This window comes from Ambystoma mexicanum, chromosome 13 (genome assembly GCF_040938575.1).
Source record: "Ambystoma mexicanum isolate Mex_15411 chromosome 13, UKY_AmexF1_1, whole genome shotgun sequence".
Taxonomy (NCBI): domain Eukaryota; kingdom Metazoa; phylum Chordata; class Amphibia; order Caudata; family Ambystomatidae; genus Ambystoma; species Ambystoma mexicanum.
Window position 1 is genome coordinate 774,985,661 of NC_090938.1, and position 25,275 is coordinate 775,010,935.

At 46.0% G+C, this 25,275-nt stretch overlaps 1 pseudogene; it reads left to right on the plus strand.

The window, feature by feature from the left end:
- Positions 1–25,275, plus strand: part of LOC138520568 (zinc finger MYM-type protein 1-like) — a 59,653-nt pseudogene that overhangs the window by 17,979 nt on the left and 16,399 nt on the right.

Consider the following 25,275-nt stretch of genomic DNA (forward strand, 5'->3'; position numbering starts at 1 on the left):
GATAAGACTGATGAGTTTGCATTTATACAGAACGAATGGATGGGTGGTCAGATTTTGCTCAAACTTGATGGTAAGAGCATTGAGGACGTGAGGCAAACGGTAAATCGAGTAGAACAGAAATTAAAAGATAACCGAAGGCAAAAGACGTAAAGATGAGGATATACAAAGGACAGATGAGAGAAGAGATAGGAAAAGAAGAGAGGAAGGAAGGAAAAGAAGAGAATTTGATGATGAGAAGGCAAAGAGCACGCAACAATGATCGTATGGAAAAGGAAGTAATGAATCCTAATTCAGTAGAGACATGGGCGGACTTAGAAAAGTTCGTCCCAGCATATGAGCCAATAGCATGTCTGTCCAGAGCAAATCTGAAAAGCGAGTTTGACTCTAGAAGTATTGGGGACGCAATTGATAAAATCTATCATAAGATGAGGACTAAGGAAGTATTGTAGGAAAAGGGTGAAAATGATCGACTCGAGAGTACGCAGCTGTACGACAACGAGGGAGCCTCATGTAGTTCTAAGCCAAAGGAGCTGTCTTTAGATAGACTGACTCTGAATAGAGATGATGAAGAGAGAAGTCACACAAGCTGGGGACAGGATATGTCAGACGAGGATAGAGAACCCGTTCATGGGGAGGTAGGTAATGCATGTGGCCGTGAAGGCCGTTTTTTGATGGACAAGGAGGTAAGATGGTTGGATTTAGGCCTCCCTATATCTCGGGCGTCAGGATCATTGACGCGGCTAAATCGACCTAAAGAGCGGTCCCATGGTCAGAGGGGGGACTCGCCACCATAGGTGAGCAGGCTAAGGTCACTGCCAGGTAGAAGGTGGTGCAGAACCATTGTCCCTGCTATTGATAGACCAACGATGGGTGATGAATGCGAATTTGGGGTTTCAGAGATTCCTTTATTTAGAGAAGGGAGGAGCTAGGCCAGAGTATATACCTTGGCCACAGACAGAGAAGGATAATTCAAGATGCAGACTTCTGAGTTTAAATTCTGGCATTGGGAAGTGGATACACGAGTTAGAAAAAATGACAGGAGAAAACATGTTATCTATAGGGGACCTTAAAGGCCTCCTGATTACCATCCTTTGGGAAAAGGGCTGATGACGTTTGGTCAAGAGCAGGATATTCCAGTCTTACTGAGATGAACACTGCTCATAATGGAGCACTGTTTAATACTGAAGGGTGATGGGTTGGAAAGTGCATAGAGTGCTGTATCTGACATAAGAGCTATAATTGTGCCAAGGGCTGCCAGACGCAATACAGAAGCAGCTCAAAAAATTGGTGGGCATGGAAGCGAAGCCGTGGTCAGAAATACAGCTGACCATTGCGCATTATTGCAGGCTTTTGCAAGAAAAGAATCAAAAGAAAGACGACGTTAGGAAAGGCGAAAAGGCAAGGTTAGCGCAGAAAAAATGATCCAAATACGCCATTGAAGAGGCAATGCTGACTAGTGGAGATGGGTCAGGTTCACAGGTTCACAGCAAGCAACAAACATACCGCAGGTGAATAACTAAAGTCTGTTCCATCAAAACAACAGTGGATTTGCACCACGGGGAAGGGGACGCTTTCGAGGTGGGGGCTTCCAGAATAATCAGGGAAACTTCTAGGATAAGCAAGGTGGGTTTTTAAACACGCAGAACGATAATCAAGGCATGCAGGAGAGGCAAATGAAAAGACCTCTGCCTATATGGTGGACATATGGTATGCAGTATGGGCAATTTTCGTGCAGTAATCGTCGTGCAGTATGGGCAATTTTCAAGAGGGGGGACTGTAAACCCACCTGCATATTCAAAGCATAATGGAGATGGGTTTGCTCAGAATCAAATAGTGCAACAGACACAAGCGCCGAGAGTGCAGCAAGACTTTCAAACGCAGCAGTCACCAATGAATCCGACCATGTAGATACAGCATAGCACAAACGTGGGGCAATTCATGACTCATAGAATAAGGGAAGTCACTGTTGATGGAGGGAATCCTGTTTATAGATACAAGGATGAGAATGTATCCACAATAGGACGGCTCAATGAGAGATTTTAACATGTTTAATCCTATTGGTGAGGCCTAAATCCTCATGAGGAAACCGAGGGTTGATGATAATATAGAAGGCAAATCTTTTTGTTTTTAGTAGATACGGGTGTAAGGAGAGAGGCACATGACTGGACCCTTATTCTTATACTTGAGGCAGATATCTGTCCATATAGTGGGTCGAGATTTTAATGACCACGTTGAACATGACGATTTTGTTTAGTGATGAAGGCATAATGTGCTCAACACCAGGAATGCATTATTTAAACGAGAGTGAGTTTATTCTGACATTTACAGGAGGGATGGTCATATGAGGCGTGCCATTAGAACTAAACGTTTTTCACTATGGGGTACAAGCCCCCTGCATATTACAGTAGGGATTTTGGATCCAGTAGTGAGGGGTCATGTTCATTGCAAACAGTTTCTGGCAGCTGCCACGTTCACCATTAAGAAGGCTGCGAGTATAGTAATGGGATGTTCTATGACGTTATTTGTTGAGCATGCATTATTTGCCATTTTTGAAGAGCCTAAAGTCACGTTAAGCTCTCAGAGGGCTTCTGCCTATGAGGTGGTCATATCGAATCCAACGATTAAAATAATCAGATGCAGAATAGTGAATCCTGCCATGTTTATAGCGGAACCACTGGCAGAGGGTGAGCACGCACATGATTGTTCGAACTACGAGCAGTTCTATGATGAGCTCCCGAGGGTGAAGGAAAAAATGCATTGGCAACTGGGGAGATTCTCTTTATTGACGGTTCTTCGAGAATCGATCAAAATGATGGACAAAGATATACAGTGGCCGCTGTGGTAAAAGCACACGGCCAATGAAGAGTTTGAAATATTGATAAGTGCACGACTACTGTCGCACATTTTGGCACAAAGCTTCAGAATTAGTGGCGCTGATTGTCGCGCTTGAGAGACACGCAGACCAGGAAGTAATGGTGTACAGTGATTCTGTCTATGTGACGTCGACAGTGCACGCAGGGCTAGCACCTTGGAAGAGGAGGAGCTACCTCTGAGCTGATGACACTCCAGTGCAACACGCAGCCTTATTGGGCAGACTTGTTAGATCACTGCAACTCCCAGTAGCCATTGCAGTAGTTAGAATGTGCAGTTCACACTAAAAGAACAGATTTTATCTCACGTGGAAATTAAAAAGCAGATAAGAAAGTAAAATGAGTTGTATGTATAGGAATTATGTTGTTTGACATGCTTGATGTGAATGAAAGCATGATGGCGATGATGAGTGTGTTTAACTATTGTAATAATGTGTTTAGAACTTAGTTGGTAGGGATTCAAAGGGAAGCGCCTCGAGATAAGAAAGACTTGTGGACACGGAGAGGGTGTTCTTTAAACCCCTCTGAGGCATTGTGGCGACAAGACAGCACTGGTAAACCGGTGATGCCTGTAGCCTTACTAAGAGTGGCGTTGGAACAGCTGCACTTCCCAGCGCACGTTACTAGAGAGAACCTCGCCCCAACGAGTGCAGAGGGTTGGTTTGTTCCAAATATAGTAGAACACATCGCATTTTATGTAGTAAAGTGTATTGTATGTTAAAAGTGTACTGTTGGGCAACCATTGCCCACAATTAGAGGAGTTATTCCGAGACCTAATGGTCCCGTTCAGTATTTGCCTATCGACTAAAATCCACATGCTGCAAGTATGTAATGGATACAGATATATGATCGTAGTGGTATAACATTTTCGAGGTGGATTGAAGCTGGACCGCGTACGCGTCCAGACGCCACCTGTGCAGCCAAATGTTTAGTACAAAAAGAGGTTCCTAAAAATTGAGAATATGTGAAATGCTGAGATTGGATAATGACCCTTTTTCTGTGTTGATGAAGTCTGTGAATACATACGCTTGATGCTTAGAATAAAGCAAACGTTGTCATTTGCCTTGTCACCAGCAGGCGAACAAAGTCTGTGAGAGACTCCACAGCTTGCTTAAAGAGAGAATAGTTTCATTGAAATTGACCCTGAGGAAAGGATGGTTGTATTGCCTACCACTGGCATTGTATGCATTGAGAGATCAGCCAGGTTCAGACCACCAACTTACCCCTCACAAGATAGTGACAGGGAGGCGAATGAGAACACCTCTCATATCTCCGTCTAAAATTAGAAGTGATGCCCAGCCAACAGCAGAATTGTTAGGAAAGGATCTCCGCGATTACCTTACGTGTAGGACTTCAAGGATCTCTGTCATTTCAGATCAGCTCAAGCAACAGGGTTGTGGGGCAGCGCAGAACACAGAAGGAGATGCTACAACAACTGGAGCTGATCAGCTTTGTATTTCCAAACTTTTCCCCGGAGACACAGTAATAATTTGCAAACTTTGCTAGAAGGTGGCACGAGCTTTGTTTTAACGGCCCCTTCCTAGTGAAGAACATTATACCGTCTGCAGTCAAGGTACAAGGCAGACGCGCTTGGATATTCCTCAGCGACGTAAAGATCTCTGCTGGAGAATCCCCATCACCCCCACCCCCATCGGAAGTAAGCATCGGGGAAGAACCACAGCACATGCAGAACAGGTCTATGACGAAGAAGAAGGATGCAGAAGCTGTCAAATAAAGACAAAGAGTAGTATTGCACTGTGGCTTATGTCAAATTAAGACAAAGAGTAGTATTGCACTGTGACTTATGTCAAATAAAGACAAAGAGTAGTATTGCACTGTGGCTTATGTCAAATAAAGACAAAGAGTAGTATTGCACTGTGGCTTATGTCAAATGAAGACAAAGAGTAGTATTGCACTGTGGCTTATGTCAAATAAAGACAAAGAGTAGTATTGCACTGTGGCTTATGTCGGGACACTCTTTTTTAGTCACTGAGAAAGGAGTTAAGGGAAGCTTGTTGTTCTTGAGCCGCAGGAATATGTCGACATTGGACTGAGACATGCTTAAGTCTTGATCATAAAGGAGAGTATGCCAGATTTGGAGTTCCTGTTCTGCGACTGGAAGAGGGAGCAGTACCCCGATTCCTTTCTTACTGAAATTCTTTTTGGAGGTGCCCAATGACAACGTTTCCCGGACCATTCTTGCTGTTCTCGTGTTTATATTGTGCGCTTACCCTGCACTTGTGGGGAGAACTACTAGCGTTCATCTTTTCCTGTAAGATCCTAAGAATGGCCCAATCGTGAGGAGATTGCTTACAACTATCATTGAGCAGATCCTGCAGCTTCCTGAGTTCAGTCGGGAAAACACAAATGCCAGTGTCACTGGATAATGCGCATAGACTGGTCAGTTTAGTGTTTTACTATTTGGTTGACGAATGTCCACATCTTGTTGGGAGACAAACTGATGTTAGAACTTTCCTGAGAGACCCGAGAAACAATGCAGCGCTTAATCAAATATTGAGAGATATCATATTCCAAGTGAATGGGTACTCCGAGACAACCCTGAGAACTGAATGAGACTTTCGAGGAAGAAAATCCAAACGTCTACTGATTGAGGAACTTTTGTTTCATGCTGAAAGAAAATCTTCATGTCGTCTGGTCAGCGGCCAATCCGTGGCATCCATTGGGAATTTGTGTTTATCATCGAATACATCAGCCGGCTGAAGCTGATCGAGGAACTTTTTTAGCCAACTCAGCAGATTCCAGACGACGTGCATGATGTTGCCCCATTAAAGATTATTTTTTCCTTCCTTAAAAAGTAAAATGGGCAGCATCCGTAGCAATTTCATCATGACAGATCACGAGAGGCGGCCACGATGTGCAAAAAGCTCCTACCTTTGCATCATCTACACTTGTATTGTGTTCATGGTGGTATTGCTCTCACTTACAGTACGCACGGCTTACTATGTAGAGGCACATGAAGTAAAGATTCCTGTGTATCCTCCTGTGCAAAAGAAGGGTACAGACGTGGCAACTACTAGGCAGCCGAGACCTAAGGTAATTGTCCCTACTTTAAAGGAACACACGAGAGCACCTGTTCCTATGATAGATGTTCCTGAGTTACCTTTTGAAAGGAGGTCACGCATGGAGGTTATAGCAGACTCTTTATGGCCGTCATTTGTTGCTGCTAGAAAAGGCAGTTGAATAAGAAAAGACTTCTAGAACTTTCTCCTACTCAGCTAGCACATGTAATTACACCCAGTCCACTGATGAATGTTTCTATGATTGGTCCAGTAAGAAGAAACTATGCTGACATACTTCATGAGATGATTATAGAGGCTCATAAGAGAAGAACGAGACCTAGGAGAAGTGCTAGGGAGGATGTTCATGAGCTAAATGATTACCTGGACATTACATCACATTTGGGGAATAACATTTGCTATCAGCATATGAAGGAAGTGGGAAGGAGCTCCTCAAAGGAGGAATGCTTTGTATGTGCACTCCTGCCTTATAGCATGGGGAAGTCTAAGATCTTCATAGCTATTGAAATAGACGTCCAGACAGCACATTGTCTGTCACGCATAGCACTTGGTCGTGCAAGAGGCCAGTTCATGGGCCGAGAGGCCTATCTCAAATGGGCAACTGAAGGGACAGATCCAGATGAAGATGATTGTATCCAGGATACGAAGACAAGAAATAAGGCACAGACTAAGAATCTTGTGATGAAATACGGAAAACCTGGAGTAAAAGGAGCTGAAATCAGATGGGAAGCAAACAAAAGACTTGAGGTTGCAGGAACATCTGCAGAAGAAATACATTGATGGAAGAACAGAGGTCAGATGCAGATTTGGGGATTGGTGCTATCACCAGATGGTTGGGTAGAAGGTGCATTGATCTGCAGAGACTGGGTAATAATGGGTCACTACCAGCCAACTATTGAGAATGCACAAATGCTGTGTAAACCTCTATGGTCAAAACCTGCTAAGCTACTGACCTGGGTCAAAGACAAAGGAGGACCCTTGCAGATAGTGCCTTTGGAGAGTGCAAAGCTGTGTTTCAGAAACAATGGCACAAGAAAAGTTGGAGTCTGATCATGGATCATTATTGGGTTTGTGGATCCAAAGATTATGTGAAACTACCCAAAGATTGGAATGGAATATGCACACTGGTGAATGTTCATGTTCCAGCGTTGGTGATTCCTAAAAATGATTTGAATCTAGACAGTTTCCTGAAAGCAGATGCTCATTTGAGAAAGAAGAGGTCTGTGGAGCTGATAAATCGAATGAAGAGGGAGAACTATTTCTCTGCCAAGTCAATGGAAGCTTTTGACTCAATCCCGTATGAACATAGACTGTTCAGCCAGACTTCGTCAGTATTCACGTTGATCTTTATGCCAAGAATCCAGGTTGGAGCAAATACCAAATGGCTGCAGATTACCAGATAGGAATTGCTGCATATGATCAACACAACCATAAAGGCATTCAATGCTATCAGAGAAGAGCTGAGAGCCATAATACTGATGACTATTCAGAATAGATACGTCCGAGACTTGATCACAGCAATAGATGGAGGTGTTTGTGCAAAAATTGGAGAATCATGTTGCACCTTCATACCTTCTCACGATGACAAGAATGGCACCTTGACCAAGGCCATAGAGATGCTCACGAAGCTACACGTCCAGATGATAGACGAAGTAGGAAGCATTGCTGATGACAGCTGGTTTGGATCACTTTTTTCCTGGGTTCTACAATGGATGGCAGACATCTTCAAGTTCCTTGGAGCCCTAATCGTGTTAGTGTTGCTTGGATTCTGTGTGATCAAGATAATAATCTCACAGTGCAAGAAGACAGCAAAGAAAGCCGTAGGGATGAAAATCATTATCGATGTTGAATCAGGATGGAAGGCCAGAGATCTGACAGTTGAAGAGATCAGAGACGTTGTGAAGGCCAGTATCCATGCACCTGAGGGAACAAAGTTCCTGTATCCAAAGAACCATAAGAAGTATGTGGGAAGATGGATCTATTGCAGTCCAAGTGGACATTGCATGCTCATGACATGGAACAAGGATGAGCATGTGAAATCAGCTGGATGCCTGAGGGGAGTCATACAAATATGGATCCCAAAGAAGCATTTCTTCATACAAGGATGTTTAGATGTGAAGAATGATGGGAGAGTGGTTGATGAATCGCCCAGAGGGGGGAGTGTAGAGAAGGAGCTAAGTACCCCCACCTTAATCACCTCGTCCATAATGCCTATATGTTGGGAGCCAGAGTGTGAGACATGTGCGGTACCAGTGAAAATACTGATACCTAGGAGAATCTGGGAAGCAAGGTTCCTATTGAGAAAGCCATACCTGCATACGAGACAGTACGATGGTCGTTTCAATGAAATTCGCAAGAAACAGGATGGTTGAATGACGAAGAAGAATGGTGACGTCATGCAGAGCAGAACTGACGTACATAGAAGAGGTGCAAAGACTAGAGAATGCAGACATTCTATAAGGCATCAAGAAAGTATCGAAGATAAGAGTCATTTTGGGATCAAGATGAATAAGCTTATGCTACAAAATAGATGAAGATATCAAGCTGTTTTAGAAGTTCGATGAGCCAAGAATCCCAGGCCATATCATGCTTGGGTGAGCAGACATTGGATATAAATCGTGTGAAAGAATGAAGCTCCTGTTTAGGAGACATGGACAAAAACAAGAAGACGTCAGAGGTCTATTAGAAAAATAGTATTTTAATGCACCAAAAGCTCGATTTTGTGGTCTTCAGTCACGTGGGGAGAAGAAGTTGGACAAGCATGATGGTCCCACCTACGCACGAGGGCAGAGTGTGCCTTCACTCCCCTGATTTCTCCAGAGCAAAGAACACTCCCAAGGACGAGTTCAAAGCCCTAATTGACAGCAGACCACTGAGGTGATGATGGATGGTTATGCTAATTGGTGGGAAACTATGGTTAAGACGAGCTCACCAGCACCTGGAAGCTCAGCCTGCGTGCTGCTACACATAGGTGGGAAGGTACTGATGGAGGTTAGAAGCCAACCAATGATAGAGGACCGCATGATTAAGGGACCTATAGTTGTTTAGCCAATGGAACGTTTTATATGTAGTGACGTTCACAGTGACCTGTTTAAGGAGAAGGGCTTAGTTGCCCCACCTGATGTTAAGAAGCGAATCACTTTATTCCACTACCCTAGACAAATATGGATTGTATACTTAGATGATCCTTTTATACCCTATCACACTTGCCACTAGGTTTTTGTAGTTTGCCACGTAAGATGACGTTAGTAATATGTGGGTTAACGTCACCTATGATGATTTTTTGCTATAAAAGAGTACTTTTTTTAAGATGCATTGAGAGAGAGGACTTACGTTGAGATGTCCGTTGTACTCCCTGTTTTAGATAATTGATATTAAAACAGTTATCCTTTTGCCAACTACCTGAATCGTTTTGATTATTGATGTTTGAATAATTTCTGCAACCCCATCCGTCTCAAGTGTATTGCTACCTCATCTTAAAGGGCTGGAAAACTCCCAGTTCACCTTGGATAGTTCAAAGTACTAACTACAAAAGATATGTGGGTTCTGATGTTTAATGCAATAATTAAGTTTTTACTCAAACTGAATCTTGTAGATGATCAATAAAATTAATAAACTTAAACGCAAAATGGTCGTGAAACAGAATTATCTTGATTATGAAAAAAGATATATTGGGTAATGGGGCCAATAGGAGATCTATGCCCATGAATATACAGAATTGCGACTCACCTTCACAGAGCTTATGCATTGCATCTAGAGAGGCAAGTCCCCATCTCCCACATTAGTATAGCACGAATTCTAAAATGTCAAAGGTTTTAGATGTTTTAGATGCTGTTATTCGTAAATCATGTGTTAAGTGTATTGTAACTAATAACAACTATGTCAATATATAAATATAATCACCTATGCACTGGGTGAAAGCAAACAAGTCATTTGTATATTCCTGTCGATGCTGCTCTTTTTATAACTGCTCAATGAAGAAACTTCTGTGAAAGGTTGCTTTGCGACCAAAGTCACAAAATAACTGTCGGGTAATTATCCTGGGGGCCGACAGAGCCGTCCGCGGACCTCCGGGGCTGGCGAGGCCCCAACTCCTCCCTCGTTCCGAAAAGAGTATCACACACACCCAAGAGCAAGGTGACAACTGCTGTTTATTGTAACAACGGCAGGGATATGCTCAGACCGTATGCATCAGGTCAGCATTATTCGTCGTTCTTGGGGCTCGCAGGCCCTTTTAACAGCAGTGTGACGCGCACCTGCATCATCTGGGAAAACGTCACAAAACCTATCGCCACTATGGGATGGCTCCCCGAGTGGTAGGGTTAGTATGGTTATGCTATAGAGAAAAATATTAGTGGTTGAGGACGAGTCAGGTGGTACACTTGGGTTGTCCCTAACATTTGCTACAACAAAATTGTTATAAGGAGCCCTTAGGTGATTGGCTAGGAGTAATGGCGTCAGTGATGAGCCCCCTGTATTTTTATTGGTCCTCCCGCGAGCCCCCAAGCCTGGGATCATCGCCGTTCCCAGCCCGTGGGATACCTGTACTAGCAACAATGTGTAACTATGTGTCTGCGTCTAACAATGGATATGTCTGCTTGTGGCTGGTGAGTTGGTTCTTTCCCATCGCTGTAGGTGTCCAACTTGTCACTTCGTTGTTGCGACCTGTGTCCCAGACGTGGGACCCTGGCTCCTGTCGCTTGGCATCGTGTCAGTTCGGCTTCGTCACGTGTGAGGAGACCGTAGCTGAGGCAGAATTATGAGCATTAGATGTGTGTTTTTTCTGTTCTGTTGGCCTGGCATTGGCAGGCGTAACCTTGGCTGTGGGGTGCGGCGTGCGCTTTTTGTAGCAATATGGCCTTGGGTGTGAGATCATGGTGGGGCTCGTTTTGCATGCTCAGCGCTTTGGTTTCTGTCTTGAGAGGATTTTCGTTTGCGAGGCTCCTGCCCGGGGACTCTTGTTTGCGGCCTACTTGGGCCTAGTTCCTGCGTGGCGGTGCATAACCCATAGTATGGAGATTTTGTAGGGTGGCATATTATCATGAGCAGCATTAGGTTTGCATAGGGATAGGTGGTGGCTGAAGCGTCAGCAAGCATGTACACAAACTCTTCAGGCGTCTTGCGTTTCTGCGTGGCTATAAAAGGCCTATGTGAAAAATAACAACGATGCATGTCAGTGAGTGTGTCAGTCCCTTATGTCATAGCACTGAGTATGTTCTTCGTGTAGGTTGGTGTGTGAGTGACCAGTGTGCATGGTGGCACATGTGTTGTTCGTTTGTTGGCTATGTCGTCGTGGCATCTCTAATGATGTGCATTTTTGTGGTAGTTGGTTTAGTCGAGCTGGTCCATGTTACAGGCATCGACCTGGACCTGTCGTGCTGGTGGGCATGCTCCTCGTCTTGGCATGTTCTTGAACCATGATAGTTTGTTTCTTATCGCCTCGTCTGGTAAGTAGGTGAACTCCTCTCGTGGGGGGTGCTTTGGTCGTGAACCCCTAGGCCAGGGTCCGGATGAGATTGGGGGGGTGGAGTTCTCCCATTCTCCCACTTCAGTCCCCCCTCAGGTCGACTTGTCGACCACAAAGTCATCCTTTTCCATATCACCTCTCAATCTCCAAATCTTTGTTACACCAGCCAGGTGTCCATAGTGGTTAACGTGATCTTCAAATGACCAGTACATATAGATACATCTGCCGCCTGGTTTGCAGTAAACCCATTTCCCAACGTAACTCCTTGGGTTCCTTGGGTTTTCTACCTTGACAGAAGGCGGGTCCATGTGTTTTTCTAGTACTTGTTTGCGCAATCTTTCCCTTTCCTGTATGATGATGTCTGTGTGCTTGTCGTCTTCTACTGGGAGTACGGTGTGCATGCCAGCCATCTCGATCCTTTCTTCATTTATATGCACCGCTCTGTTTTTACAAAATGTTATTCCCATCAATATAGCTACTCCTAATATAATGCATCCTGCTATGAATTTGAGGCCATCTAATAGCCAGGATGGCATCCATGACCATAGAAATGAGAACCAGCTGGCATCAGTCTTCACTCCTGAACTTTCTTCGGTCATTTTCGTGTGCATCATTGCAAGTTGTGACACTGCTTCAGTAAGAATAGCATTGTCGGCGTCATTAGCAGGGCTGAAAGTGCAACATGATTGTCAAATTTTTGCACAAACTCCTCCTTCCATGGCAGTCAGGAGATCCAGCACGTATCTATTCTGGAGGGCCACCATGCGAACTGCCCTTAGCTCTTCTTTGATCGCATTAAATCCCCTGACAGTGGAATTGATTGTCATTATCAGCTCCCATCTCGTTATCTGGAGCCATTTCGCATTGGCATATGCCTGCACTCCCGGATGCATTATTGATGAGAAAAACATTGCTGCCCTGCTAAATAGTCTGTGCTGAGAAGGAATGTCACTGAGAGCAGTCTCTGATCTTCCCCACAGGTGGTTTCCCGTCAGCCATTCTCCTTGTCTTTTCACTCTTGACAGGGTGGGTGTGTCGTTGCTGTTGACATCTTCCTCAGTCGTTACAGACCTTTTCTTCCTTCCACTTGATTCATCCATATTTGGGAAATGGTCCAAATTGATGTGTTCCTGAGGCACGACCAGGGATGGTACGTTGACATGTACCATGGTACAAATTCCATTCCATGACGGAGGCAGTGTGTGGTATGCTTTGTCTCCACAGGCCCAATAGTGGTCCATTATGACTGCAGTCCCAGCACCCCCCTCAGGTATCAGAACTGTCCTTTCACAGTTGGTGTTTCTTCCGACATCCACATCGCCGTGGTGTTCATAGCATAGTGTGGGTGCAGCCAGTGGTAGTATACTGATAGGGTCTACGTCCTTCTCCAGCCATGTCAACAGCGGTACGATTTCTGTCCATGCTGTCCAGCATCTGTGGTTCGTTTCGTTGATGGAGTCAATCATTTCTCTTGTCACCATGTCGCTCCCAGCAACTCCAATTACCCATCCGTCATTCGTATATATTTTCCCAATTATCGTTATTATTGGTCTTTCCCAGCACCCTTGTTCACCAGCACTTTCAGTTGCATACCAATCACACGGCAGGTAATTTAGTGTTACTTTCTTCGTTTCTCCTTTATCCGGACCATCCGTCATATATTTGTACCCTTCCGAATGTAAGTTCCTTTTGTGGTACATCGAGTATGTCTTAATGAAATTGTTTTCGTATGGGTATGAATCTCTTGTTCTCCACTTTATTCGTACCACCGTCCCTTCAAATTGTCCTTTTGGTTGGAATAGTGCCAAGTATATTATGCAGTCCGCTGTCTCTTCTGGTATTTCAGTGGCCACAAATGTTCTTGAAGCGCTCATAGCGTATGGGATCAGGGAGCACACATAGCAGTTATCCTTAGTAGTGTCCTTACCAATTTTGGTCATGTGTCTGTACCAAATGTTGTTTGAGACGTATGCTGAATCAGTGATGTATGAATCAATCCCCTTATCCTCACCATATGTGCTGCGTTTAACTCTATTACCCTTATCACTGGGGTCGCTCGTAACACCTGACACCATACCTGTTGCAGCAACTGGAAGGGGTGGGTTATGTTTGGGTACAGCCATAAATATAGAAGCATAGTGCGTCTGCCAGACAGAGGCAGCAAGTAGACCAGTGATGACCAACACGCCTAAAATTTTTATTACAGTAGCTAATATCACTGGCATTTTGCTCTTACCTTTTGCTGCTGTCCTGCAGCGTATTCTTGATGATGTTAAAGATGCCCGCCTGAAAATGTCTGAAGGGTAGCGTTATTTTTGTTAGATTGATGTTAGATAGCACTCCCTACCAGATAGTCGTTTAGTGCCCAGGCGAAAAGCTGTTCCCACACTAATCTCAATGATCTATTTCTAAGGGCTGGTAATTGTTCGTAGAAATGTGGGAATGATTGTTCGATAGCTAGAACAAAGGTGTTGTAGTACGCTCGTACTCTCCTTCTTTTTGGATACTTTGGTCTCCTGATGTGGTATACAAATTGGTGTGACAGTGCTTCAGGGGGTATTATCATCTATGGGTAGCATTAACTCCTGGGTAATAATTCACTATTACACTCTAATACAGCAATACGCGAAACCTGCATGTGCGAGACAAAAAGAGAGAAAGAAAACATGCACGTGTCTGCAAAGTGTGGTGTACAAACAAATTGTTAGGCAATATTCTTCTTTTCCGTAATGATTCAAGATTGTGGGGACAGTGTTTTATTTACTCTGGGACCTCGTGACCATGGGGTGGGTTGATGGTGGCGATTGTCCAAAGTCATTGGGCGAGGATGGACCAGGGACAGTGTCACAATTGTCTTTTATTGCCGGTGTTGTTTCTTTTTCCATCGGTGGCGTGGCTAATGCTGTTTCTTTTTCTGTTGCTGTTGTTGTTACGGTGGCCCCGTTGTCTATGCGAGGGTGGGTCTGGCCGTTGTAGGGCTTGATGTCGTGGAGGTGATTCCACACCTTTTTTGTCACACAGTTTTACTGCTCTAGAAACTACTGCTTCTACCTTGTGGGGCCCCGTGAACCTGGGGCTGTTCCACGGTCTATTAAAGTTGCGAAGGAGAACGTTGTCTCCTTCGGCAATAGTCCACTGTTTTGGGGGATCTTGTTCCTCTGTTGTTTCTTCTTGTTGAGTGTTCTTCGACCCACCCCGTGTGCGTTCAAGCTGTTGAGAGATAAAGGCGACACTAGTAATCAAGGAAGACACATAATCATACATCTCGTCTCCAAATACATTTGCAGTACTTTCATTATCTGTGAATGCTCAAGAGGGTGGAGTTAGCGGAAGGTGCATCTGACGTCCAGTCACCACCTTGTGGGGAGTGAGGTGGTGGTCAGACCCTGGTCTATTTCTCAGCTCAAACAGGGCCAAGGGGAGGCATTACAACCAGCTTTTCTTGGTTGTTTGTTGAATTTTTGCGATCTCTTCTTTTAGGAGGCCGTTTATGCGTTCACACATACCATTTGCTTGTGGGTGGTAAGCACATGCAAATTTGTGCTTGATACTGAGCAGTGCAGTAATGTGTTCGAACATTTCGTTTGCAAAGTGCGGCCCATTATCTGACCGCAGCAATTCACAAATTCCCCACCTCGGGAACACTTCCCTCACTAGAAACTTGGCTGCCCTGAATGCGTCCGCATGCGAGCATGGTCCAGCCTCAACCCACCTTGAGAATGGGCATACCACCACAATCATGTATCTTTGACCTTGACATAGGTTGATCATGTCAACGTAGTCAATGTGTAGGTGCAGGAAGGGTCCTTCTGGCCGGGGTATAGTACCTTTTATCACTTGCAGCGTGTGACCAGCGGTGAACTGTTGACAAGTTAGGCATCTGCTGATAAAGGCTGTTACATGGGAGTTTAACTCGGGACAGAACCATGCTTCCTTTATTCATGCTGAAATCACTTCCTTTCCTGTGTGTGTGCGATGATGCAATTGAGTTAGGGCTGTTTTCAATAGGGCTAGGGGCATCACTACCTTCCCTGTATTATTCTGACACCACAATGCATCTGTGGGGGACATTGTGCATCCTCTTTTTAGCCAGAGCTCTTTTTCAGCTATGGGTGCTGCTGCCTGTAATTCCATTATTTGTGTATCAGGGATGTGTGTATACCCACCCTTCATCAGTATCTGTCTTGCCCCCGACCTTCCCCTCCTCATTTCCTTTCATGGGGGGGGGTCCAAGGTTCTCCAAAGTACGTAGCATGTTTTGCATGTGCGTCTGCTGTTTCATTACCTTTTGAGATAGGGTCAACCCCATTTGTGTGGGCCTGACATTTTACCAGGGCTATTCCTTTCGAGCCTTCGATTACTTCTAGTAATTCTGCGAGGAGCAGGGCATGCTGTGCTGGGGTACCATCTGCTCTTCTGAACCCTCTTCTTTGCCATTTAACTAACCCTGAGTGGACTGTGGATGTGACATATGCACTGTCTGAGTAGATAGTAACTCTTTTTTCATAACTTTCTGTTAGTGCTACAATGAGGGCCACTAATTCTGCTGCTTGGGCTGAGTATTGTTGTGGAAGTTGAACACACTTCACGGGCACATACACCCAGTCCTCTGTCAACTTTACCACTGCTGCTCCTGTCCTTCTAATGCCATCACTTTGATCAATTGTTGAGGAACCATCGATGTACAATATTTCCCCCCCCCTCAAGGGCATTCTCCTCTACTTTCCTGGTGCTGGAATAAATCTCGATGGCCTGTGTACAATCATGAGCATAGTCTCCATCCTCAACTGGTTCTGCTATGAATCTAGCTGGGTTTACATTACTGCATCTTACAATCGTTAACTCTGGTCTGGAGAGAATAATTTCATAACCTCATGCTCTCTGTGTGGTCAATGTTGATTTGGGCTTGTTCAATATTGTGAAGAGTGCGTGTTCTACAAACAGTGTAGTGAGGCATCCCATTGTTATTGATGATGATTTCTCCACCGCCAAGGCTGCGGCTGCGAGACTTTGTTCGCACTGGAAGTGACCTAACATTACTGGGTCCAGGTGACCGCTGTAAAAAGCCACGGGCTTGTGACCCATGCTTGTCTTCTGTGTCAGTACTGCCCTCATGACTGCTGAGTCGCAATGTGAAAAAATGAAAAATTGGTGTTCATAATTTGGGGTGGCTAGAACTGGTGCTGTTGAGATGGCGTGTTTTAGTTCATCAAATGCCTCATTCATTTCCCGTGTCCATCCTAACTTTTTGTCCCCCTTCTGCGCGGGCAGGGGTCCTATGTATGAGCTGTAGTCAAAAACCCATGCCCTGCAGTAGTTACAAAGGCCCAGAAATGGTTGGAGTTCTCTGACAGTTTGTGGGTGTGGTGTGCTTTGTATGGCCTGCGCTCTTTGTGGTGCAATGTTCTTTCCATTCTGCGAAATGAGCTGACCAATGTAGAGCACCTGTTCCTGGCAGTACTGTAGCTTCTCTTTGTCCACTTTGTACCCCTTCTCAGCCAATACTGTGAGCATTTTTACTGAGTCCTGTCTACACTGTCTTTCTGTAGTGCTGCTGATGATAATGTCGTCAACATACTGCAATACCGTGCTCTCCATTTCAATATTTCCCAAATCCATTTGTATCATCCTGTTAAAGATAGATGGTGATTTACAGTACCCTTGTGGCAACCTCGTGTGTTTCCATTTTGTGTTGCGGTATGTGAAGCTGGTCAGATCTTGTGAGTCAGGGTGCAGAGGGATCGAGAAAAAGGCGTTCTTGAGGTCAATCACGGTAAATCGTGATGCTTCTGCTGGTATTCCACATAGTATGGTGGCTGGGTTAGCTGCTATGGGGTACTCTGCTTCTACAATGTAATTTAAGGGCCGGAGGTCTTGAATGAAGCGCCAAGACCCTCCTTTCGCTTTGCGCACTGGGTACACAGCAGTGTTGCACGGTGAGTCTGAAGGTATTAGTATACCATTGTTTATCAGGGCTGTTATTGTTTCGTATATGCCCTCATCTGCCTCTTTTGATAGCTGGTATTGTTTCACTCTGGGCAATATAGCACCCTTTTTCAGTTTAATTTTCACTCCACCAATGCTTTTGATGCAGCCAACGTCATATGGACTGGGGGTCCACAGAGAGGTAGGTACAGCTGCCAAGTCTTCCTCATAGAATGGTACTGGTGTGGGTGTAGGTGCTCCTAGTGCTATTGACATTCTGTGTGCCACCTGCTTGTATGTTACTTTCAACCATATGTTGACGCTCATTCCAAACACCATCTCTCCTTTTCCATTATCGTCAGAGAATAATTCCTCATCATACAATTGTGTGAGCCTGCATCCCTCTGCCAGTGCTATTACCGCTCTCCATGCATTCCCCTCTCTGTCCTGGGCATGTACTGCAATGTAATCTGCAGTTTCTATAATGCTCTCAATTTCCACTGAAATCATTTGGCCCTCTCTTTCATTTGCTGGTGTTTCTGGCCTGAAGAGGTAGGCTGCTGACCTTCTCCAAATCAATCCTTCAATTCCAGGTAACCATGCTATTGCCATGTCTGTCCCATACTGGAATAAGTTGCCATCTACTGGCTCTGCCCGGGCCACTGTTTGGCCGCAGTATGATTGCAAAATTTGTCATGCTGTGAGCATGTTGATGCCTGGAGTGGAGCAAATTATGCCCTTCTCGGTAAAGGAGATGGCCATATTCAATCTACTCATGATGTCTCTCCCAAGTATGTTTACTGGTGACTGTTTTGAATACAGAAGTGGAAGAGACATATCTTGATCTCCTACAGATAAGGAGATATTATCAGTAAAGGGAACCAACCCTCGAGCCCCAGAGAATCCTTGAGTGTGCTTAGCTTTGCCTGACAATTTAAACTCCCCTCCCTTATACAAGACCTTGTGGCCCCGGTGTCAACTAGGAAGGAACATTTTTTGTAACCTATCGCTACCTGTATGTGTGGTTCCTCCGCACAATTAGGTGTTACTGATAGGATGGGACACATCAAAGACATGTGTGGGCTGTCCTATTGTGGGTACAGTGATTGGCCGTTTCCTGTGTAGGGGTTGTGACCCAATATCGTTACTTTTCCCAGCTGTGTCTGTTGCGTAACTTGGTTGGTCGTGGACACTGTAGTATCTTGTACTTGCGGCAATTGCTGTTGTTGTGTAACTGGTTGCACTTGTAGCTGCTGTTGGGGTTGTGTTTGCGGATGTTGTATGTAGTTTGGCTGTTGCAGGTATGGTTGCTGTTGTGGAAGCGTTTGTTGTTGTAGCAGTGGTTGCTGTGTGCCCTGCTGTTGCTGGTAAGGTTGTTGCTCCCCCCATGCTTGTTGTGGTACGTTTACTCTACAAGAGCGTGACATGTGTCCCACCATTCCACATACCGAACAGGTTGGTGGTTCTCTCAATTGCCATGGGAAAGTTCCCCCGTTATCTTGATACCCTTGCTGACCATTTTGGTTGTAACCCATGAACCCTCCCCCTTGTTGTGCATGTGGGCCATAACCTCTCCCTCTTGTTGAGTAACCCCGCCCCCTGTAATTGTTACTTTACCCATTCCCCATTTGCATACCTCCGCCCCCTGTGTATGCCGTGTATGGAGGGGGTGGCAGCATTTGTTGTGTTATCACTTGTGCTGGCCGCTGTAATTGCGTAACTTGTTGTTGTGTTATGTCCTGTTGCACTGTGGGTTGCGCTACGATGGGTGCTGTGCTCAGAGCCCCCTCCATGGCGTATTTAGCGAGTTTCTTTTGTACCAATTTTGCCTCCTCTCCTTTCCTATCCTCTTCCTTTTGTTTCATCTTTTCCTGCCGTAGCCTGCAATGGTGTACAATAGTGAGTTGAATTTCTGGCCATCCTTTCACTTCCATTCCCACTATCTTTTTCAGTTGCCTTTGTACATGATCCGGGAGACCCCGTATTAGTATATGGTAGAACAGTGCTATGGTTTTATCCCACGGTTCCCGCGTTTCTAAGCGCCACTTCTCCTTGATCTCCTGGATGTAATCAACAGGATCTTCATCCTCACACATCTTACGTGATGTTATTGCTCCTATGTCTGAAGTATCTGGGTACTGTACCCTTAATGCCTACCAAAGCGCATGGCGGCAGTTGTCAAATGGTGCTCCATCATGTGACGGGTCACTTATTGTGACGCCCGGGAATCCCGCCCGCTTCCAAATATCATCTGCGGCGTCCCCCAATAAGGAAATTAGTAGCCCTTTTACATCTCCCACCGCTAGTCTTAGCCCTGCAGTCTGTTTTTCCATCTCATATATCCATTTCCCAGCTCCTCCGCTCATTGATGGAAGCCTGCATTTAATATTTTCCTTATCAGCATGCTTCCAGGGGACGTACTGTGGTCTAACCCCGCCCCTCTCTAGCAGCAGCATTACGTTGTATCTTCTCCCTTCCCCTGCAGCGTGTATGTTGATGCTACTGAGTTCATCGTCTAGTTCCATATCAGTTGATTCGTCAATTATATTTGTTATATTACTGCGTTGCCGCGCCCCCCCCCTTCCTCATGTTCCTCTTCTCTCAATGTGAGTGGGGTTGGTCGTTCCTCCAGTCTGCGCCCGGGGAGGTCTCTAAGCCTGTTGACGTACAGAGTTTGTGCGGGAACTGGTGTCATTGGGCGTTAGTGTGGGGTGTGCGCAGCCGCTGGTGGTGATTCCTTTGTGTCTTCCTTGCCATTTTTACTTACTGTCCATTGTTCTCCCCTCCTCTCACATGCCCATGGCGATTCGCAGTTTGTGCGTGTTATGTATAGTTTCTCCAAACTTTCACTCCTGCTGTCTCTTTCATTGATTCTCCAATCGTCCCCTTCCTCGCTGCAAAAGTCATCCATAAGTGTTCTTCCCCATTCTGTGCGTTTTCCTCCCACTGTCACCGTTTTTAGATCTATCAGGTCTGTGCTTGTGTACTCACCTTCCCTCATCGCATTTCCCTGTATTGATGTTGTTGCCACCTCTGAGTCGTGGCCTGTGTATGGTCCAGTTGCACGTTGCATTCTCTTGTTCTCCTTCCCTTCCAATGACTATCCCACTACCTCACCTCCTATCTCCGTTCGTCTTTTATTTATACCCTCCAATACTTCTGCGCATACCCGTGCTAGAGCTTTGTCATCCTTTTCCTTACTCCCTAATAATCCCCCCTCCGTTTTCAATATACTCTCAATTATTTTCCCTTCTTTGTACTTACGTGTACTTTCAGATGTAATCCTCTTCTTCCACAGTTCCATTTCCTTCTCTCTCTCCTCCCTTTCCTCCTCCAATCTTCTCAGTTCCCGCTGCTCTGTGCGTAACATTCTTTCCGCTACTGCCCTTAGGTGTTCTTCATCTTTTTTCTTCAATTCCTTCAGCTTCTTCATCCTCTCTTCCTCCTCCCTGTTCTCCCTTCTTGCCCGTCTTTTATCTTTTGTTTCTTGCTTGAACTGTCTGATTAGTGCGCTTCATACGTCCCTCAATTCCGCCAACCTTTCCTCCAGCATTTCTTCCTCTTCCTTAGGTGTTCTGTCCTCTCCCTCTCTACTTACCTCGAGCCTTGTCTGCGCTCCATTCCCTTTTTCATTGGCCATTCTTGTTACTATTCCCTCCTCTTCCGTTGTCGGTGGTCCTTGTAGTTTTACTAGCACCTTAGCTGCTCATCTTCTCTTATGTTGGTGATGTCCCTGACTGTCTTTTTTCCGGTCTCTGTTGCCACCTGCTCTGCGCCTACCCTGACGGCGCCTTTCGCCCCCACCCCCCCTCTGAAAACTGTCTGTAGTAGTGTATGGTGGAGGGCTGTACTTCGGGTTTGAATACCCTACAGCGGCTGTTAGTTGCTGTCTCGCGGCTTCTCTTAGTTCTGTGACCGGATACAATCCCCCTTCCTCCTTCTTCACTGCACTATTTATGGGTACATCTTCTTCCTTTTCTGTTTTTACCCTAACTTCAGGTACTGCGAGCTGTCCTCCTGTCCCGCTCTCCTTTGTTCCAGCTCTGGGTGGGTTGTTTCCTGGCGTACTTCTGCCCTCTCCTTCCATCCTCTCCTCTTTCAACTCCTTCTCTTCCCTTGTCCCCTTCTCTTCCTTTACTTCTTGTGTCGCGAACATGCCCATAGCCCCTGCTCTGGCTCCCTGGAACATCTTCCATAAATTAAACATTTCTATGTTACTAGCTAATTTCTTTCCTTTGTAAGTATTGTGTATGTGTGTCAAAAGTGAGTTTTGAGTGTACGTGTCAAAGCTGCCATTAGGCGGCCAAGGATTTCGTATTTTATTATCTGTTCCTTGTGTCCATGCAATACTATACTTAATAAGTTTCTCCTTGTGTGGTGACAGTGACGTGCAAATGTGTTGGAGGAGTGTGGTTAGGGTACTTCCTCCCATCCTTAGCCAAGCACCTGCCCCCGATCCATAATATGTATCCATGGTGTAACTTTCTTTTACTTTTACGCAAACCCTTTTACCTGGCCCCGAAATTGGGGTCTTTCGACTGTCCGCTGAAAAGAAATGCAAGTGCAACAGTACCAATCTTTTATTTTTTCTCACTTTTATTTTTGAGCTACAGCCCCCTTCGGCCAAGGTGCACAAAGCCCCGTGCGGCTACGTGCCCTGTGTGGCGTGCCTTTGGGCTACCACGAAATCCTGTCCCTCCCCTTTTTCGGTTCTCGTTGTCGAGTGTGACCGGCGTTCTCCGTGCACAGCCACCTCTTCCCACTTGCCACTCCCTTCCTGGGTGCTGCCGCCGTTCTCCGTGCGCGGCCACTTGACTCTTTTTGCCCCACCTTTTTCTCTTACCACCTGTTCGCAACCACCCGTGATAGAAGTGAGATGGTCGTTGTGTCCTATGCAGGCCCTATGGGTGACGTCACCAACTTTTACAAGAAATCTCAAGTACGTACAATTTCCAAACTACTGAACGTGCGTAATTCTGATACTGTTATCCCCTCGTAACCCCACAGCTGTCTTCCCATTTCGACTGGAATGGAGTAACCACCATCAATTATCCATTATAATTGGACTGCACCCGCTGCGTCGCCTCGCGTGTGATACGCCCCCTCTCCAGGGGAGCTTAACCAGCCAATTATCTTCCGCACTTGGAAACAATAAAGCTACCTCCTGCAGGGAAACATCATCCACTTACTGAACTACAATGCTCACTCAGCAGGAAACCTCATCTACTCAATTGATCTATAACGTCAATTCATAGGAAATCCACACCCCCGTACATGTAATCGCCCTCCAGACCAACCAGCGCGGCACTCCGTCTGATACGTGGGGAGTCACTACCCTATCCAATAACCTTATAAACACAAGAAGGGACCACTGCCACCGCTCCGATCCTAACTACAATTCACGTGCCGTTCACCACCAATATGCCGAATTTGGCGACAATGTACAATTACCCACCAACCTATTTACAATACCTCCCTCTCCCACACATCACATTGCTTGTTGGGCGTGTTGTACTCACCAAGTACTTGTGATCCGGGGCCGCTCAGCCGTGTGCAACCCTCCAAAGCAGCTCGCCACCTCCCCTCGTCTAGATCATGTCTGGACACTCGCCAACTGCGGGCGGGATACTTTTCAAGCCGGCTCCCGATGGCCAATATCCAGATTGCGCTGTCCGGTCGCCTCGCAGTTCCGCGATGGTCCTGTAGTCCTCAAAAGGGGGGCAACGGCAGAGGGGGCCTCGCTGCCGGGGTGCCTCGTTGCAAGAGGCCTTGGGGCAATATCGCAAATTTAGATTCGATCTTAATTAGATCTCAGCAGTGCCTCCAACTTGTTGGGGTAATTATCCCGGGGGCCGACAGAGCCGTTCGCGGACCTCTGGGGCTGGGGAGGCCCCAACTCCTCCCTCGTTCCGAAAAGAGTATCACACACACCCAAGAGCAAGGTGACAACTGCTGTTTATTGTAACAACAGCAGGGATATGCTCAGACTGTATGCATCAGGTCAGCATTATTTGTCGTTCTTGGGGCTCGCAGGCCCTTTTAACAGCAGTGTGACGCGCTACCTGCGTCACCTGGGAAAACGTCACAAAACCTATCGACACTATGGGTTGGCTCCCCGAGTGGTAGTGTTAGTATGGTTATGCTATAGAGAAAAATATTAGTGGTTGAGGACGAGTCAGGTGGTACACTTGGGTTGTCCCTAACATTTGCTACAACAAAATTGTTACAAGGAGCCCTTAGGTGATTGGCTAGGAGTAATGGCGTCAGTGATGAGCCCCCTGTATTTTGATTGGTCCTCCCGCGAGCCCCCAAGCCTGGGATCATCGCCGTTCCCAGCCCGTGGGATACCTGTACTAGCAACAATGTGTAACTATGTGTCTGCGTCTAACAATGGATATGTCTGCTTGTGGCTGGTGAGCTGGTTCTTTCCCATCGCTGTAGGTGTCCAACTTGTCGCTTCGTTGTTGCGACCTGTGTCCCAGACGTGGGATCCTGGCTCCTGTCGCTTGGCATCGTGTCAGTTCGGCTTGGTCACGTGTGAGGAGACCGTAGCTGAGGCAGAATTATGAGCATTAGATTTGTGTTTTTTCTGTTCTGTTGGCCTGGCATTGGCAGGCGTAACCTTGGCTGTGGAGTGCGGCGTGCGCTTTTTGTAGCAATATGGCCTTGGGTGTGAGATCACGGTGGGGCTCGTTTTGCATGCTCAGCGCTTTGGTTTCTGTCTTGAGAGGATTTTCGTTTGCGAGGCTCCTGCCTGGGGACTCTTGTTTGCGGCCTACTTGGGCCTAGTTCCTGCGTGGCGGCGCATAACCCATAGTATGGAGATTTTGTAGGGTGGCATAGTATCATGAGCAGCATTAGGTTTGCATAGGGATAGGTGGTGGCTGAAGCGTCAGCAAGCATGTACACAAACTCTTCAGGCGTCTTGCGTTTCTGCGTGGCTATAAAAGGCCTATGTGAAAAATAACAACGATGCATGTCAGTGAGTGTGTCCGTCCCTTATGTCATAGCACTGAGTATGTTCTTCGTGTAGATTGGTGTGTGAGTGACCAGTGTGCATGGTGGCACGTGTGTCGTTCATTTGTTGGCTATGTCGTCGTGGCATCTCTAATGATGTGCATCTTTGTGGTAGTTGGTTTAGTTGAGCTGGTCCATGTTACAGGCATCGGCCTGGACCTGTCGTGCTGGTGGGCATGCTCCTCGTCTTGGCATGTTCTTGAACCATGATAGCTTGTTTCTTATCGCCTCGTCTGGTAAGTAGGTGAACTGCTCTCGTGGGGGGTGCTTTGGTCGTGAACCCCTAGGCCAGGGTCCGGATGAGATTGGGGGGGTGGAGTTCTCCCATTCTCCCTTTTCATAACACTAAAAAAAACCACACTTTTTAGTATGAGAGAGAGAGAGTGAGAGACGAAAACCAAAACATGAATTAGCTCTCTTCATAAAAATGATCAGGGCAATGCTGCGGGACACAACCTGAGAAACCGAAGAAAGGAGCCACAAGGAGATGGAACCATCCGCCGAAGGGCCATCCATCTTACTAAGTAGTGAGCCTATTTCCATATGAGCAATTGCAGTGAGTAGCCCTAGTACTCCACTATACTTTCTAAGAAAATAGTGAAGTCCCTCCACTCACTGTGTCATAAATAATCATTAAGATTTATGAAATACCGACTTCTAGCACGCGAGGGCGCTCGAGCCTAATAATATCCGTGTAGGGCCTGACATGCACATAAGAACCCGCGTGTAAAGCAGCGCCGGGTCCTCGAGACTCTCATCATAGATCTATGAATGAAGCTGGTGTTGAGTTCTTCTAAAGTTATTATTTAATTCCTCTTCCGATTATGCCCGGAAAGACGATTCCTGAATCCGTCTTCCGGGTCATGGAGGTCGGAGGACGCTGCTTTTTGAAAGATCTCAATGGCGTTGCCACCCAGGAAATTGGGTGTGAACTTGAGTCACGTGTGGTTAGAGAGTT